This window comes from Eurosta solidaginis, chromosome 3 (genome assembly GCF_040869045.1).
Source record: "Eurosta solidaginis isolate ZX-2024a chromosome 3, ASM4086904v1, whole genome shotgun sequence".
NCBI lineage: Eukaryota > Metazoa > Arthropoda > Insecta > Diptera > Tephritidae > Eurosta > Eurosta solidaginis.
Genome location: NC_090321.1, coordinates 16,901,285 through 16,921,011, shown reverse-complemented (window position 1 = coordinate 16,921,011; position 19,727 = coordinate 16,901,285). Strand labels below are relative to the sequence as shown.

General features: G+C 39.3%; 1 long non-coding RNA gene across 1 annotated transcript in view; it reads right to left on the bottom strand.

Moving 5' to 3' along the window:
• LOC137243387 (uncharacterized) overlaps nucleotides 1-19,727 on the bottom strand; it is a 33,242-nt gene continuing 13,515 nt past the window's right edge. The window contains exon 4 of the long non-coding RNA XR_010950514.1: nucleotides 1-377. This is a non-coding gene — a long non-coding RNA (uncharacterized lncRNA). The remainder of the gene's footprint in view (nucleotides 378-19,727) is intronic.

Sequence of the window (19,727 nt, the reverse complement as noted above, 5' to 3'; positions counted from 1 at the left end):
ATTTTTAAGTTTTTTAATACTTTTTATTAACTTTTTTCATAAGATTTTGCTTGGTTTACATACATTTTCGTCATCTCCATATGTGGTGTTTACTTTTTTTTTGCGAGTAACAAGAAAATCGTGAAAAAAATTTTAACTTTATTTCGGTCATTTTTAATTTCCTACTCCTCGGCGTGTGCTTTGTCGTAAACAGTCACTAAAGGACAATAACTAACACAAACAGACGCTTACCCGAACTCGCGACTAGTCATTCTAAGGATTTGCTTTCCTCCAGCTCGCATGCTCATCATCATCATGGTCATCGCAAACATTAGTGGCAACAATCTGTGTCTTCGTACAAAACAACCAAAAAATAGTAGTAGTTCGTGATGGCGACGCTGAAAAATAATTCAAATTGGATACACTAAAGCTTATATGTGAAAGTGTAATAAAAATTAAAATGTGATACAAAAATTATGTAAAGAAAATAAAAGAATTACACAAAAATAAAAAAAAACCTTCAAGCAAACCCGGCAGACGTTGTCCTGCCCTAACTTTTGTCTATATGCATAACTTTTACGAAGTTTTTACCTCTTACTCTCCCTCCTCCTCTACCCTCCTCCTCTCACCATATTTTCCTTATCTTTTAATTCACTCATCCGTCTGCCTTTCTCATAATCTGTGTCCCTTTCTCCCTCTCCATATTTTCCCCATCTATTCAAGTCTCTCTATCTTCGTCTAACTCTATCTCTTTCTCAGTCTCTTTCTCCTTCCCTCTTTTGTCTTCTCTGTAGTTCTTTTTATTCTTCTCCACCCTTTATTCGCAGTCCCAGTCCCAGGCCGAGTATCGTTCCCAGTCCCAGCCCCGGAAATGAGCACCACTTAAAGCGACGCGGTTCTATTAGCAAAATGACCACCAGAGGCACCCTCCCCACAAGGCGGGATGCTATCGTCTCTTCTCTGGATACTGGTGGTCAATGAAATTCTTGAAATCTGTAGGAGAAAAGGAATAAAGGTAGTTGCAAATGCCGATGTCTTAGTGATTCTGATCACAGGCAAATTCTTGCCAACTATCAGCGAACTCATGGAATCGGCACTTTGCGACATTTCGCAATGGGTAGGGCAAAATGGGCTGGGGGTAAACCCAACAAAAACCGAACTTGTCCTGTTCACGACAAAAAGAAAAAGATACCCTCCTTTAACTTACCGAGGTTAAATGGCACAACGTTAAACCTGTCTTCGGAAGCGAAATATCTTGGAATTATACTCCATTCCAAGTTAAGTTGGAGAAGGAACGTTGAGATGAGATCAAAGAAAGCTCTAGCAGCATACTACGCCTGCAAAAGGGCTTTTGAACGGAACTGGGGACTGGCACCACATGTCATTCATGGCATGTACAGCACAGTCATTCGACCGATACTAACATATGGAGCTCTAGTCTGGTGGAAGGCGCTAGACAAAACGAGTAATCAGCAGAGTATCGGGAAGGTACAAAGGCTGACATGCCTGGGAATGTCAGGCGCCGTGATGAGCGCACCTCAGGAAGCCTTCGTGTAGGGATTAGCCGCTAGAGGAGCTCTACGACTAAGAGAATCCAGCATGTGGAAAACAGCTAAGCACGGATACGCGACCATTCTGGACGATATGACGAAGGGGCAATTAAACGGAATAATAACGTACCTAACATCCAAAACAGACAACATCACAGTGGTTTTGAACTTCCAGGTTCAGAACATACGGTATCCTTCAAGGGAGGAATGGGAAGTAGGCCTAGACAAAGGTAGGGGAATCAAAAAAGGAACTGGAGCTGGGATGTACTCGATACTGGGGACTACAGCTAAGCCAATCATTCCGACTTCCTGACGCATGCAGTGTATTCCAAGCCGAGGTCTATGCCATAGACAGAGCGGCAAAGCTGCTTCAAGATAGCGCGGTCTCCAACACCAACGTAACAATCTTTGTTGATAGCCAAGCCGCTGGGGTTAAACAAATTTGTCGCCACCCTGTACTCACTGAGGACACTAAATTTCATTCATCATTGAATGCAGTGGCGTACAAACTGTGCCAGAAGCAAAAACAGGCCGCATACAGTGACAGCAAAATGTTGGTTCTTGTCTCCGCTCTGTCGTTGCTATTCGCCAGTAGATGGCACCTAAATCAGTTTCCTGTTGAAAGAGCTTTACAAATATTTTTTTATTAACCCACGTACGTAAGTTCACCACTGAATTTTTATTTGGGCATACAGAAAGTTAATGCTGTACAGTGCACGATTTCAAGAAAATGCGTTTGGGTACGAAATTTTTATTATTTTGAGTTCTTTATCAATCATTATTACTTGGCGCTTAACTGCTGCCTAGGTAATTCTTTTTGAGCCAGCTATCCGCGCGTCCCTATAACTGAGTACTATTCGGAGCACCAAGGGGATCTAGTCTTGATCCACTTGTTTCTACCAATTTAGTGGAGGCCTCACCCTTACTCTGCTTCCAAACACTGGTGTTGGGCGGATCGTCTTCGACTATTTGCATAAGATGATCTAGCCAGCGAGCTAAATTGGGCTTTAATTTGTGGGAATGCGTTCATACCTGCGTAAAGCTCCTACAGTTGATCAATTTACCTTCTTCGATACTCGCGATCGGCATCGCGGACAGGACAATACATCTTCGAGAAAACTTTTATCTCCAAAACTCCAACGGCATCGATGATTTCGAGCTATGTATTAGTACCTGGCCTGACGAGAGACTTATAAAAGGTTTTTTTTTTTCTTTGCCAACGTATTTGCATACATGTTGGAACCCCAAGATTCATTTTTTTATATCGAGTGTGGTATAAAATCTACATCGGCTAGATATAGCAAGCTCTTTTGATGACATCGAGCTCGTCAAAACCTACATTCTACAATCGGTTGGAGTCGCTCATAAAAAATAGTGTAACGAATTTACTTGCAAATCCTCTTATTTGCAACCTTCTGCTAAGTTCGAATCACTAAACTGTTGAATAACTCCAATATTTAATAATGCAAAATGATCTTTATTAAAGTACTTCACAATAAATAACTCTACTATTGCCCGACAGATTGCGTGCTTAATCAAAACTGATTATTGCGCCTCCATTGTTGTTGCCTTTTATACTCTGTGATTTCCTCGTGGTATGTTCTAGGCGCTTCCAGAATTTACTTAGTTACCGCCATATAATATAACTACAGATGTACGTATATAGCTTCTCATATGCGCGTGTATTTGTGAGCGACACTTGCCCAATTACAATTACATACTTTTGGGAGCATCTCAGATAAGATATCTGCATGTGCATCTCTTCTCCGCTGCGTGTACATATGTGTAGACATAATGATTGATTCGTTTATGTAGATACATGATTGATTTATGGATGTGCATACAGTCACAGCTTAGTATCGGCTTAGAGATGGCAGTACCCCTTAGTGTTGCTAATATTCGTAACAATATAAAAAAAAACTTAATACTTGGCGCGACTCACCGCCGAGGAGATTAAAGGAGCCTCTCCTGCATTTTGCGTCGTTCTGCTTTTTAATTTTTCCTACAAATTAACGGGGTGTCATTTTATGTTCTATGACGACTCCGAACGACATGTGCAGGCAAATGAATCTTCATTGAGAAGCTTTTCTAAGCAGAAATACATTCAGAAGGTTTGTCAAACCACTGCCGAGGAGCGATCCGCTTGGACGAACTTTTTTCTAATCTTAGACGTGTTCTAGGTAGAGCCGCGCATTTCCAAAAAAATATGAAATAAGATTATAGGTGGCAGTTAAAGGTCTACTTAGAAGACTTCTATTATCAACGTCGTCTGGCCAAGTTGCTCCAGAAACTCGTTTAATTAGATTGTGCTTCGTTGTGCTGTTATTGCTTCACTTGTTTCTAAGGAGCTCCTTGTGCCAGCTTATTAGCCTTCTCATTACTGTCGGTTCCATCAAACCTTGCTTGTTTGCTGCCTGCATGTCATAAACGATACAATACAATAAGAGATTATATGGTCCAAAAGTAAAAGGCTCAGTGAGTCATGCCGACAAATCAATAAAACTGATCTCAAATTTCTGTTTGTGATGTCAAAAATCGTGATCGTCTTGAAGGAGATTACAGAAAATGTTATGCATTGCTAAGTATCTTCGGCACGCAGAATTCCGGTGTGGTATGTGCTGATGTACAGAAAATCTCAGTTAAGTGGTGCCAGCGCATAAAATGATCTAAACTTTCTAGAGGTCTTCCGAAGAGACTCACACCGCATAAATCAATTCCGGTCGCACCACCTCGTTTCTCATCAAAGATCGATAAATACGCGTAGAAATCAAACTCTTCCCACTCTTTCCCTGATTATTTGTCGCCTTTATTTGGTATAGGTAATAAAATGAACTTACTGACTGACATTGGTCTTTGAGACCAACCAAATTTGTTTACTCACTAACACCGGCACACAAAAATGTTTTATGAGATCTGCCAATGCACTCTCAAATCTTCAGATAATTGCATAAAAGTCATAAGTGCAGAAGTGCGATTATAAAATTGAAAATGATCCAATTAAATAAAGTAAATTGTGTTTTTAGTAATTGTTAATAGGAGGTCGAAGCTCCGTTTATCTAAGGATGAAATGGGAAGCGGCTTTATTGGTTACACTTCAATTCACCATTTAGGCTTAAAAATTGCAACTTTCACAGTCCTTGGTTCACTTAAACTGCCTCCAGCACAGCTATCAATCTGAATCTTTTTCTTGATCTTTCTCACTTCGTTTCCTCCATGAAAACCATTAACTTAGTACCTTCGTCTGCTTTATCGGACTCCACTTCCGCTGGTTCACCTCGATGACTATTTTTTTACTGCTTTAGCACTAATTTTGAACTAAGGTTATACTAATTTCACACAGACGGCTTATTGAATAATAAAGGCAATTTTCTACATTAATACTGTTTTCACACAGAAACTTAATGATCTCATTTCACCTGCTAATGAAATCGTAAATTTTTTGCTTTCACACAGAAGTAACTGCTCGATTAGTATGAAGGATGAAACAGACAATCATGGCGGAACGATACAAGGTGGGAACATGGTGACATACCTACAAACAAAAAAAATTCCATTTACTTGTAAATTCGATGGACAAATGTCAAAATCGTACTGCGCCGGTAGTTGATGTATCAAATAAAATAAAAAAGGTTATAATCAGCTGTTCGATGCGGCCACCTTGTATCGTTCCGCCATGCAGACAATGATATTTTGAAAAACTAATAAGCGGAAACGGAAGCGGAAAGCTGCCAACAGAGTTGCATTGTGCTTTTGAGTTCATTATGCATTCGATTAGCTACTAATATTATTTCATTAGTAGCTAATCGAATGCCTAATGAAGTCAAAAGCACAATGCAACTCTGTTGGCAGCGTTCCGCTTCCGTTTCCGCTTCTTAATTTTCAAAGCAAATGTCATTGTCTGCATGGCGGAACGATACAAGGTGGCCGCATCGAACAGCTGATTATAACCTTTTTTATTTGATTTGATACATCAACTACTGGCGCAGTACGATTTTGACATTTGTCCATCGAATTTACAAGTACATGGAATTTTTTTTCTTTGTAGGTATGTCACCATGCTCCCACCTTGTATCGTTCCGCCATGATTGTCTCATCCTTCATACTAATCGAGCAGTTACTTCTGTGTGGAAGCACAAAATTTACGATTTCATTAGCAGGTGGAATGATATCATTAAGTTTCTGTGTGAAAACAGTATTAGATGCATATATTGGACGTTGTACGTCATAAGTCTTTTCCTCATATTAAAGGTAAGGTTATCCTCAGTCAAAATTGGACGTCAACTTGATGACTTCGTCTCCAAAATCGCTCACCAAAACTTGTTTTAAGTGGCCACTTTCGTAACTCTGACATCGCACTATACTTCGTTTAGCTCAGCTGCTTTTAAAGATCTCAATTTCTTATTAATCTAGCCTCTTTGAATAATGGAATTAGACGCGCAGCAATAACAGCTCGACGGCCGCCATGGTGTGATGGTAGCGTGCTCCGCCTACCATACCGAAGATCCTGGGTTCATTCCCCAGAAAAATCAACATCAAAAACTTTAGAAACAAGTTTTTGCAATTAGAAGAAATTTTTTCTTAGCAGGGTCACCCCCGGCAGTGTTTGGCAAGCACTCCGAGTGTATTTCTATCATGAAAAGTGCTCAGTGAAAACTCATCTGCCTTGCAGATGCCGTTCGGAGTCGGCATTAAACAAGTAGGTCCCATTCCGGCAATTTTAGGACAAAAATAGGAGCACGACGCAAATTGGAAGAGAAGCGCGGCATTGGATCTCTTCGGAGATTATCGCGCCTTACATTTATTTTTTTTTTTTTTTTTTATTTAGTAACAGCTCGATTGTTCCCGTCGTAGAGCGCATATATGATACCACTATTCTTTTCCTTTACAATCCAGCCTGCGCTTATTTCATCTTCATGAAGGTTGTTTCCTGTCTTAGCTCGCTCAGCTCCAAGCCTAAAGGACTTAAGAGGAAACCATTAAGCCCAAAGTAACAAGTGGGCAGCTTAAGACTAAATAAAACGAACCGATAAGAAAAAATTTATAAATTATTTGAATCGAATATCGAATCAAGAAACACTCATAATAAAGATGAAAGTTTCACAACAAAAAAGAATTTTTAAGAGCGACAAAGTTACCGTTTTAGAATAACATGATTTTTTTGAGTAAGCCAGAAATAAAAATAGAGAGAGTCTAAAAAGAGGTAGCAAAAGTATCATGTTGGATTATTATCTACGTCAAGGCAAGCCTTTATATGCTGATATTTGAAATTTTGCTTGTATTATCTTTGACTAAATCTTCTTCCCCTACCTCGTAAACTTCCTGTAAATATCCTAATGCCGGGTTTCTAATGTCGCATATATGATGCTATCATGTTCCGTGTAGCCAAGTCTTTAGTAGGAATCATTTTTATGGATTTATCCTTGCCACCCTCATCCTTTTCTTCTATTACGCTCCCAAACGACCAGTTTTATTATCCAGACTGCATACGCTCGCAGCTGGGTAGCGTTTCCTTAAGTGCTGTTTTCGGATTTGCTTATATGGACCGCTCCGTTTATAAATCCCAAAACTCCACCTTTTTTCTTTTTTTTTTTTTTTGGGGCATAATTTTGGAACCGTCTCCAACGTTTACCATTTTCGCATTGCTTCAGGGTGGCGTTCCATATTTCTCATTTTTTAAGAGCCTACTGTTCTCCCTGCGTCCAGGTTCCCGTTATTTGCTCTGAGTCTGAGTGTCGATTTAATCGCAACTTCTTCGCCTGCGCATTTCTCTGCTCTCCCTCTCAACATCCATCAGGCGTGGCATCACTATAAATGCCATTTTTCTCACTGCAGTGCAGCATTCCTTCCCGTTGCATTCTATGCAAGGTGAGTCTTTCCTCGTGAAAACGGGGGCAGTGGAACATGAATGCGTTTTCTAACCCCGTGGTACACCTTGGGCAAAGAGGATCTTCCTCTATCCTACGCTTCCATAAACACTCTTTGAAACCGCCATGTCCACTCAGTATCTGCGTGAGAAATTGGCTCAGTTCGCCGTGCTTCCGCTAATTCCATTGAGCTAGCTCCCAAACTAACGTGAAGGTCCAACGCCCTTTACTCGAGGCCTCCCACCGTTCTTGCCACTTAGCTATTGTTTGTGTACTTGCTCTTTTCTTGGCGTTTTCAGATGGTCGTTCGATATTAGTGTTATACAGATCGGGCTCCGTCCGATAAGCACTAGCTATTCTTATAGCTGCAAGTCGGTATGCTGCTAATACATATTTTTGTTGGATCCGTTTAGATGCGTACCACACTGGTGCTGCGTATAGTATTATCAAGCTGGTTACTGTGGACAATAGCGGACGGGTAGCTTCGCTCGGACCACCAATGTAAGTGCTCAATGCTCAATTAACATTGGTGATTTTCTCTCCCACCGCATTGAAGTGCTCTTTGAAAGTTAATCAACGTGCACTCCTAAGTATTTTAGAGAATCCTTTGAGGTGATTTGATGATCCCTAACAGTTAAGACTAACTAGTTCGCCGACCGTTTGGAGCTTACTAATACCACTTCTGACTTTTGGCTAGCCAGCTCCAGTCCCATATTGGTCAGCCACTTCTTTATTCTTCCTACAGCGTCATTATATAATGCTTGAAGCAGGTCCAGTTTCTGGGCCACTACTACCACTGCAATATCATCAGCATATCCCAATCCCTGTTTACCAAAACAGCACCTAAACTATACATTGAACTCATCTGTTAATGTCAACGTCTTGTAAAGGATTCATTCTAAACCAGGCGTAAAACTCGCGCTGAGTAAAGGATCCGAGTTGTTAAAAATGTACTAACAAAGTCAAAAGATTTGGCCCACTGCAATATTCTCGCTTACCTGTTAAAATGAATTTGGGATGTAGAAGTTGTTTCAAAAAATAGCGGAAACGTCAATTTACTTGTTTTACCAAAAATTGTTACAAAAATTTTCGCTGCCACAATATAGAACTTAAAGATATTTTAATTTTACTTTCACTCATATGGGAATTCCTTTAGCCATAGACATACATACATATACGGTAATAGTACATCTCTATACAGTCATCCGAATCAACTTTATCTCATTCTCCAGATGTTCAAATTTATGAAATCAAAATTTATAACGAATTTCTAAGAATAGCCACTTGAAACAATCCCTTCAATGTCCTGTCGAAATCGAAATGCAACAGACACAACTCGCTCACAAACCGGAAGTGACTACAACAACAAGCACTATTTTTTAAATAATAGAAGACTGCATGTATGTGGATACGTCTGAAAAGGTATGCAAAGACCAAAAAACTCGTCTCACATACATCCAAACACAAGAAAATCAAGGAACCGGAACAGAAGCCACCAACAAAACGCAATCAGCTAAACTCAAATAACCTAACGGCAAGTTGTTGCATTCTGAATAAAATTAAAAAATTACACAATAAATAAAAAACGAAACAAAGAGGAAGGAAGGAAGGAAGAAATCATTTGAAGTAGGAGGGTGAGAATGTTGGTTGTTTATTAATAATTGCAGGTTCCTTTGCCGCTACTCAAAACTATAAATGTAGTGCTATTAAAAGGCATGTAAAAATAAATATGTATGTAGGTTATGTAGGTGTGTGAGTGTTGAGTATGCAGTTTTGTAGCTCAATTAATTTTAGTGCAATAATGTGCAAGTTAGAAATAGCTCAAAATTTTTCCTGGATTGTCAGAATTTTTTTTCGGCGAGGGTGTTGAGCAATTCCCCACATACAAAATGCATTTTTGTTCATGTGATGTATGGAAGAAATTGCTCAACGCCCACGCCGAATATAATTCTGAAAATTCAGGAAAAATTTTGAGCTAATTCTAACTTGCACATTATTTTACTAAGAATTAATTGGGCTACAAAACTGCATACTCAAAAATTTTCTAGAAATTCTGAAAAAAAAATTTTAATTTTGATGATCATTTTTGAAATTTTGATTAATTCTCCTTACCTTTGAATAACCTTTGACATTTTTTTGAATGTTAGTTCTGTTAGGGAATTTGCGATATTTTAGATGAAAGTTATCAATTAAGCTGTGAGCACCTGAATTTGAGTTTTTTTCAACAAAAACCACAAACCAGGTTGTAATTTATATTTCACATTCGAGACGCAGAATACAGAATTATAAAAACGGACACTCGAACATTTTTACTGGGGCTTCATTCCGTCAAGGAAAATTACTCTATCAGTTTCTTTGCCGGGTGCTATCTTCGCAACTCATATCGCTTCGAGGTATTAGTGGGAAATAGAACTTATCAGGAGTGGGGCTCTGGCAAACTTGTTTAAGGATGAGGCTGGTAACTTATTTGTGGAAGGAACTCAGAGTAAGTCATAAGTTAAACCTACCCGACCATTAAAGCGCCTTCCAAGTTTACAAGTATTACAAACGCGGTGGGCAGGTGATATCGAGTGCGTCATGTGTTTGGGAGTTTAATATTGAAGTTTAATATATACTCGCAGATTATAGTAGAGGGCCGGGGTACGAAACTATAACAGGGCACAGTGAAATCCCAAACAGTTGTGACGCGAATCTCCTGGCCCGAGCTGCAACTTGCGTGTTGAGGTAGATCTCAAAAACAAATTTGGCTACATCTACAAAAAGTGCGTCTGGAAAGATAAAGAAGCGTCACTCTTACTAAGTGGGAAGTTTATTCTGGTCAGTTTTAGATGCCAAGCGCTCGGTGCAGCTAGTGCTCACTAAAGCCCATCCATGTCTTAAATAATGGTGGATGTCACCTTGCTCAAACTGTAGGTGTTCAATTTATCTGTTTTCACCCAGTTGGAATAGCGGACACTCAGCCTGATTTATGGTGAACATTTTAATCACTCACTCCTTCTATTCTCTCCACCTGTGTTTGCCACTATCTTCCCTACGTCAGCTCTTTCTCTTCTCTTTCTCACCCACTCAAACTCTTTTTTTCTTTCCAAAGCTTTTTACCTAAAGCTCTTTCTCTTCTTCACACCTTCTAATTATTCGTTTCCCTCTCTTCAACGCTCTCTCCCTTTTTCCGCCCTACCTGTATTTTCCACAATTTTTTTCGCACGACTTTTTCACCTCTGTTTCTGCCTCTTCTTCACACCCTCTCCCTCTCTCTCTCAGCTTTCCCGCTCCCATGCTTCTTTCGTCCCCTTTCCCACCCTACATCTTTCCTTATTAGTCCTTCTCTACTCGTCACTGCCCTTATACGCGACCCAGGTCCACACCAGTGCTTGTTCACCTCTACAACTCTCTGTTCCCATTCGCCATCCTCCAACTCTCCTTCTCTTGCTCTAAAACCATACAATTTAACTCCAATAAGAGTTTTGCAAACATTAACGAAAGGGTTCAAAGTTTCAGGCAAATCGCTTCATTAGCAAGATTTTTCCATATACTGTGAATGTAGATCATTCCATGGCCGAATTCTTGAAACAAATTTATCTTAAAGTAATAAGGACCAACTTTCAAACCAATCAAATAATTACTTTTGTAGTAGTCTCCCGTGTCGAAACTGTTGTATCCTCTCTGTCAAACATCGGTGCGGCTCACATGTTTTCTTCATACAAATTAGGGTCAACCTAATGTAGATATGATGTAACTATGCGTTGTAAGAGCATTTGTAAGCACTTGAATTTTCTATGTGGGTAAGCAAAGGCTGTGTGACCCCTACCTATTCACTAAATGCTTTCATATAAGGATCAAATGTGGCGACCCATGTTTCACCATGTCCTTGAAAATCCTGTTTTCAAGTGTATTTCTGTGTATAAGCGGATATCAAATTACGATGTCCTAACATTATCACATACATGGTTGTATTTATTTGTACATTTTGGCATTAGTGCGTGAGAGCCTAACTCGACTATTTCCTAGTCATCATTAGGTGTGTCATAGTTTGATTTTTTCAAGCGATGGTAAATTATTTCATCTCTGCAATGGATTTTATTTCCGTTTCAAAATTGGTATTGAATTAACGAGAAAGGACCTAATTTCATAAAGATTAACAGTAATTGTTGGAAGTAGTACCAATCATTGCGGAATGATGATTATTCTCACACCTTTCTTCTCATTGACATATACGCAAAAGTAGAACGGAATCTTCACATTTACAACAATAGAACTTGTTCCTTGTAATTTTGAGAACAAAAAACAAATTGTCACATTAACCTTATCCGAGTCTATAGAGTCGAATGGGAAATATTTTAAATATACAAACATATAAGTAAAAGAATACTCTAAAAAAACTAGTTCCGCACCCTAAACAGTAAAGCAAGATTTCCGTATGTAACCGCATGAAATTTGCTTCCGGTGCAACAACAAATTGCAAAGCAAAACAAACAATGCAAATGTAAAAAAGTCGAACAGTAAAGAATCCATCACAAACCCACATATCCGAAAGGCTAAAAACCAATGCTCAATTTTAACAAACAAATACCCATCAACCTGTGTAGAAAGACAATAAAACAGTCGCAACGTAAAGGATATGCAAGCGAAAGGAACCACAAGCAAGGTAAAGGAACGAATCGCAAAATGTATGTACCACAGAAATGCCACACTGTGGGAATCCAAAAGAGGCTGTAAATGACAAAGCAAAATATTTGTGTTGCTATGTAGCCCACCCTCAGTTCAGAGTGTATAAATTTGAATACAAGTATGTATGTATGTATGTAGAATCCCCCATTGTAGATTTGAGTATATTAGATGCCGAGTGCAACGGCCGTCGAAGGCAAGGAAACAAGTGCATGGGAAAGGATATGCAAGCATATAAACGCTGGGAAAAATATCAAATTAACGAATGAGTAAAATAAGTAGAAAAGAATATGAAGACTGTAGATTATTTGTAAACGCGGAGCAGAAAAGGATGATTGTAGTCTCATATATATCAATTGCTTGCGTAACATTTCAAAGCATAATTTTCTCGCGAATTTTGTTAGGTTTCTTAATGCACTGTTCAATGTAATTCAAAGGGCATTCTCAGCGAACGAAATGATTTCTACTCTGGGTAAAAAACATAACTTTTATATATATGTCGGCCGCCGTGGTGTGATGGTAGCGTACTCTGCCTACCACACCGAAGATCCTGGGTTCACACCCCGGGCAAAGCAATATCAAAATTTTAGAAACAAGTTTTTTTCAATTAGAAGAAAATTTTTCTGCGCGGGGTCGCTCCTCGGCAGTGTTTCGCAAGCACTCCGAATATATTTCTGCCATGAAAAGCTCTCAGTGAATACTCGTCTACCTTGCAGATACCGTTCGAAGTCGGCATAAAACATGTAGGTCCCGTCCAGCCAAGTTGTAGGAGCACGACGCAAATTGAAATAGAAGCTCGGCCTTAAATCTCTTCGGACGTTATCGCGCTTTTCACGCATTCATTCATATACTTAATTAAAGCAGTGGTGCACTTGAGAGCTTCGGAAGACTATGCGCCGCTCACCTATATGTCGTGTGAGCGCTGCGACAGCTATTCGGTACAGCAAGCAGTCAATCAGTTATAGCTTGTACTTCAAGCAGTAAACATTCTCCATGTAAACACATACTACTAAAAAATTAATTGCCTTTGTATATGTAACTCTGTCGGTGTTGTGCACCACTGAGTTAAAGAATGCCAAAGGATTTCGAGGTTTTTCTAAATGGGTCTGGAACTTTCTAAATTGATTGCGCCTCCAAAATTACTGATGCACAGTGTTATTTATTAAAAGAAATTTGTGGGCCAGGTACGCCTAAGCATGTCATTTTCCGAAATTTAAATATCTAGAAAATGTATTACAGCAGAAATCCAAAAGTGGGCGGAACGAAAGCACTGAAATTACTCAGCCTTTTTATTCTCCTCAGTGCAGGAATAGTTGGGTTGTCAACTTTCCTGATGAGAATCATTTTGTGGCAATATGCCGTGTTGTCTGCAACATCGTCTACTCAATGAGAGCAGCCACCTAACAAGACTTTCTAAAAGTCAGCCATTTCTTTCGAGGAGCTCAATTTCCATTCATGAAGGCTAAGAAAGTTAATGTTCTGCAACAACAACACTCTGGGCATACCAGTCTCAACTGAGTGAAATCTTGCTTCAATTCAAGAACGCGGTGTTGATGGCCGAAGAGAGGAGTGTCAGAACTGGATCCATCAATACCTGTTCACATCACACCCTGTGATTGGCACCCGGGTCACGTCAAGGTAAACTACAACTTACATTACTGAACAAGCTCTTCAACGCGGTTCCATTTGAACAACATCAAAAATTGTTCAAAATCTCTAACCCTATCTTAAATATCTTGCTCTTACCATTGCAGTAATTTACGGGACTAGTTCTCTGAAAGGTTACGTAATACTGAGAAGGCGTGCATAGAAACTTTCACTTCAACTCGCCGACATTTTTATACTCAGTTGAGCAGAGCTCACAGAGTATATTAACTTTGATTGGATAACGGTTGGTTGTACAGGTATAAAGGAATCGAGATAGATATAGACTTCTATATATCAAAATGATCTGGGTAAAAAAAGAAATTCATTTAGCCATGTCTGTCCGTCCGTCCGTTAACACGATAACTTGAGTAAATTTTGAGGTATCTTGATGAAATTTGGTATGTAGGTTCCTGGGCACTCATCTCAGATTGCTATTTAAAATGAACGATATCGGACTATAACCACGCCCACTTTTTCGATATCGAAAATTTCGAAAAATCGAAAAAGTGCGATAATTCATTACCAACTACGGATAAAGCGATGAAAATTGGTAGGTGAGTTGAACTTATGACGCAGAATAGAAAATTAGTAATATTTTGGACAGTGGGCGTGGCACCGCCCACTTTTAAAAGAATGTAGTTTAGGAGTTTTGCAAGCTGTAATTTGGCAGTCGTTGAAGATATCATGATGAAATTTTGAAGGAACGTTACCCTTATTACTATATGTATGCTTTATAAAAATTAGCAAAATCGGAGAACGACCACGCCCACTTTAAAAAAAAAAAATTTTTTTAAGTCAAGTTTTAAAAGAAAAGTTAATATCTTTACAGTATATAAGTAAATTATGTCAACATTCAACCCCAGTAATGATATGGTGCAATAAAATACAAAAATAAAAGAAAATTTCAAAATGGGCGTGGCTCCGCCCTTTTTAATTTAATTTGTCTAGGATACTTTTAATGCCATAAGTCGAACAAAAATTTACCAATCCTTGTGAAATTTGGTAGAGGCTTAGATTCTAGGACAGTAACTGTTTTCTGTGAAAACAGGCGAAATCGGTTGAAGCGACGCCCAGTTTTTATACACCGTCGGCCGTCTGTCCTTCCGCTCGGCCGTTAACACGATAACTTGAGCAAAAATCGATATATCTTTACTAAACTCAGTTCACGTACTTATCTGAACTCACTTTGTATTGGTGTAAAAAATGGCCGAAATCCGACTATGACCACGCCCACTGTTTCGATATCGAAACATACGAAAAATGAAAAAATGCCATAATTATATACCAAATACGAAAAAAAGGGATGAAACATGGTATTTGGATTGGTCTATTGATGCAAAATATAACTTTAGAATAAAACTTTGTAAAATGGGTGTGACATATTAAGTAGAAGAAAATGAAAAAGTTCTGCAGGGCGAAATCAAAAGCCCTTGGAATCTTGGCAGGAATACTATTCGTGATATTACATATATAAATAAATTAGCGGTACCCGACAGATGATGGTCTGGATCACCCTGGTCCACATTTTCATCGATATCTCTAAAACGCCTTCACATATACAACGATCACCCTTCCCTTTTAAAACCCTCATTAATACCTTTAATTTGATACCCATATCGTACAAACACATTATAGAGTCACCCCTGGCCCACCCTTATGGCGATATATCGAAAAGGCGTCCACCTATAGAACTAAGGCCCACTCCCTTTTAAAATGCTTATTAACACCTTTCATTTGATACCCATATCGTACAAACAAATTCTAGAGTCAGCCCTGGTCCACCTTTATGGCGATATCTCGAAAAGGCGTCCACCTATCGAACTAAGGCCCACTCCCTTTTAAAATACTCATTATCACTTTTCTTTTGATACCCATATCATACAAACAAATTCTAGAGTCACCCCTGGTCCACCTTTATGGCGATATCTCGAAAAGGCACCAACCTATAGAACTAAGGCCCACTCCCTTTTAAAATGCTCATTAACCCCTTTCATTTGATACACATGTCATACAAACACATTCCTGGGTTACCCTAGGTTCATTTTGCTAAATGGTGATTTTCCCTTATTTTGTCTCCATAGCTCTCAACTGAGTATGTAATGTTCGGTTACACCCGAACTTAGCCTTCCTTACTTGTTATCTATTGTGATCGTTGTTCGACTTAACTAATAATTCCTAATTAGTTTTCAGCGAGCATCTTGCTTCCCCAGTTGAACTTAAGTACGATCGAGAGATACATCTTCTTTACTTCCGCCAAAGTAAAGATTTGTTTATTTTTAGTTTAAGAAGAAGGCACGTTATGGTGGTCCTTGAAACTATACTCCCCTGGAATAGTTTAGCTTGGCCTACGATTAAAATACACCCGCAGAATCTTCAAGCGAGGAACTTAGCTCCATTTCCTTTTTTTCGTCTTTGGGCCATTTGTGTAGACTGTAAATCCGGTAAAAAACGGACCACTGTTTAAGCCCTTCTCCTTCGAAATATACCTTATGCTCTGTAGCTAAAAGTAACACCTATCTTAATATGGTCCATATCGAACGTTGCGTCAGTTTGACACCGTTTGATCATTCTTGTGGCGTGGTACCTCCACATGTTTGATTTTCGCAGCCTGGGGTTTTTTGCATCAAGTAACAAGTAAACAACCCTTACTGCTACTGCGCCTGATATTTACAGGCCTGCCAGCCAAACCACAAAAACTTTCCAATCTTTAGTTTATTTCCATTTTTGTTTACCTCCACCAGCTTGGAGTATCATTCCTTAATATCAGTCGAATGTGCATACCATGGATGAATATGGCAGCAGTCCCTAGTACACCCCAAAAAGCCTTAACACACTGCCAGAGTTTTTTATGATCTCTCTTCAAATTCTTGTTACAAATTCATTTGGAGTTTTGGTTCCAGAGTAGCTATTAATCGCAGTGTATTTCAGTTTCAGCTAGTTTGAAGTGGAATATTGCGTTTTTCTAGTATGCAGGACCAGCTGTTGTTGTTGACGTTGTATTATATAAATATACTCCCCGAAGGTTTCGGGGAGTGTTATCAATGTTAATGGTCCTTTGCCGGTACGTTCCGGTAGTAAGCATCATTAAGGTACCAGCCCGACCATCACGGGAACGATTAATAGGACCAAATTAAACCTTCTAAGTCATACCTCCTACCCACCCACTAGTTCCATGAGTAACTTGGGGTCACCGGCATCGCCTGCTAAATATGTATTTGATACATTCATATATGTAACAGGATTCCTATCGCGTAGGTGAGGTAGACAATTGGATTGCGGAATCTCTGAATCTATAAAGCTTTGTATTGCGCTTATCAACCCCTTGAATCCCCGCTTGACCAGCTCCTTTTTTATGGTGTTCACCCACATCCCGTTTTGCCTTGTCCATGGCGAAGCCCCATGAGCTCATTTTCCACAAGAAAGGCCTGAGGGAGGCCCCCAGTCGTTCTGCATACCGAGCGAGCGCTGAAGTTACATTTGAGAGCCTGCCTCATGTCATCTAGATTTAAGTGAGTATAATAAGAAAGCAATAATGATTTTTAAGAAAGATACTACGAAGTAGTTTTGAGAAATATTGTTTAAACAAAAGGTACATTTTCATAGGAGGTTAGCTTAGAAATAAAATGAAAGGCGCGATTACCTCTGAAGAGATTTTAGGCCGAGTTTCTCTCTCCGATTTGCGTCGTATTTATTTTAGTTTTTCCTACAAATTGGCGCGACGGGATCTCCATGTTTTATGCCGACTCCGAACGTCATCTGTAAGGCAGATGAGTTTTCACTGAGAAGCTTTTAATGGCAGAAATACACTCGGAGTGTTTGCTAAAACACTGCCGAGGGGGACCCCGCTTAGAAAAAGTTCCTTCTAACTGAACAAGTAAGGAAGGCTAAGTTCAGGTGTAACCGAACATTACATACTCAGCTGAGAGCTTTGGAGACAAAATAAGGGAAAATCACCATGCAGGAAAATGACCCGAGGGTAACCCTGGAATGTGTTTGTATGACATGGGTTTCAAATGGAAGGTATTAAAGAGTATTTTAAAAGGGAGTGGGCCATAGTTCTATAGGTGGACGCCATTTCAGGATATCGCTATAAAGGTGGACCAGTGGTGACTCTAGAATTTGTTTGTACGATATGGGTATCAAATGAAAGGTGTTAATGAGTATTTTAAAAGGGAGTGGGCCTTAGTTCTATAGGTGGATGCCGTTTCGAAATATCGCCATAAAGGTGGACCAGTGGTGACTCTAGAATTTGTTTGTACGATATGGATATCAAATGAAGGGTGTTAATGAGTATTTTAAAAGGGGGTGGGCCTTAGTTCTATAGGTGGACGCCTTTTCGAGATATCGCCATAAAGGTGGACCAGAGGTGACACTAGAATGTGTTTGTACAATATGGGTATCAAATGAAAGGTGTTAATGGGTATTTTAAAAGGGGGTGGGCCTTAGTGCTATAGGTGGACGCCTTTTCAATATATCGCCATAAAGGTGCACCAGGGGTGACTCTAGAATGTGCTTGTACGATATGGATATCAAATGAAGGGTGTTAATGAGTATTTTAAAAGGGAGTGAGCCTTAGTTCTATAGGTGGACGCCTTTTCGAGATATCGCCATAAAGGTGGACCAGGGGTGACTCTAGAATGTGTTTGTACGATATGGGTATCAAGTTAAAGGTATTAATGAGGGTTTTAAAAGAGAGTGGCCCTTACTTGTATATGTGAAGGCGTTTTCGAGATATCGACCAAAATGTGGACCACGGTGACCCAGAACATCATCTGTCGGGTACGGTTAATTTATTTATATATGTAATACCACGAACAGTATTCCTGCCAAGATTCCAAGGGCTTTTGATTTCGCCCTGCAGAACTTTTTTTCATTTTCTTCTACTTAATATGGTAGGTGTCACAACCATTTTACAAAGTTTTTTCTAAAGTTATATTTTGCGTCAATAAACCAATCCAATTACCATGTTTCATCTCTTTTTTCATATTTGGTATAGAATTATGGCATTTTTTTCATTTTTCGTAATTTTCGATATCGAAAAAGTGGACGTGGTCATAGTCGGATTTCGGCCATTTTTTATACCAAGATAAAGTGAGTTCAGATAAGTACGTGAACTGAGTTTAGTAAAGATATATCGATTTTTGCTCAAGTTACCGTGTTAACGGCCGAGCGGAAGGACAGACGGACGACTGTGTATAAAAACTGGGCGTGGCTTCAACCGGTTTCGCCCATTTTCAAAGAAAACAGTTAGCGTCATAAAAGCTATGCACCTACAAAATTTCAAAAGGATTGGTAAATTTTCTAAATTTTTTTTTTAAGTGGGAGTGTTCGTAATCCGATTTTGCTAATTTTTATTAGGCGTACATATAGTAATAGGAGTAACGTTTCTGCCAAATTTCATCATGATATCTTCAACGACTGCCAAATTACAGCTTGCAAAACTTTGAAATTACGTTCTTTTAAAAGTGGGCGGTGCCACGCCTATTGTGCGAAATTTGACTAATTTTCTATTCTGTGCCATAGGATCAACCCACCTACCAAGTTTTATCGCTTTAGCCGTCTTTAGTAATGAATTGACGCAGTTTTTCGGTTTTTCGAAATTTTCGATATCGAAAAAGTGGGCGTGGTTATGGTCCGATTTCGTTCATTTTAAATAGCGATCTGAGATGGGTGCCCAGGAACCTACATATCAAATTTTATCCAGATACCTCAAAATTTACTCAAGTTATCGTGTTTACGGACGGACGAACGGACGGACATGGCTAAATGAATTTCTTTTTTCGCCCAGATCATTTTGTTATATAGAAGTCTATATCTATCTCGATTAGTTTATGCCGTTACGGATTACCGTTATCGTTACCGAACAAAGTTAAAATACTCTGTGAGCTCTGCTCAGCTGGGTATAAAAAACTTGTTTCTAAAACTTTGATGTTGCTTTGCCCGGGGCGCAAACCCAAGATCTTCGGTGTGATAGACGGAGCACGTTACCACCACATCACGGCGGTCAGCTTAGTTTATACAA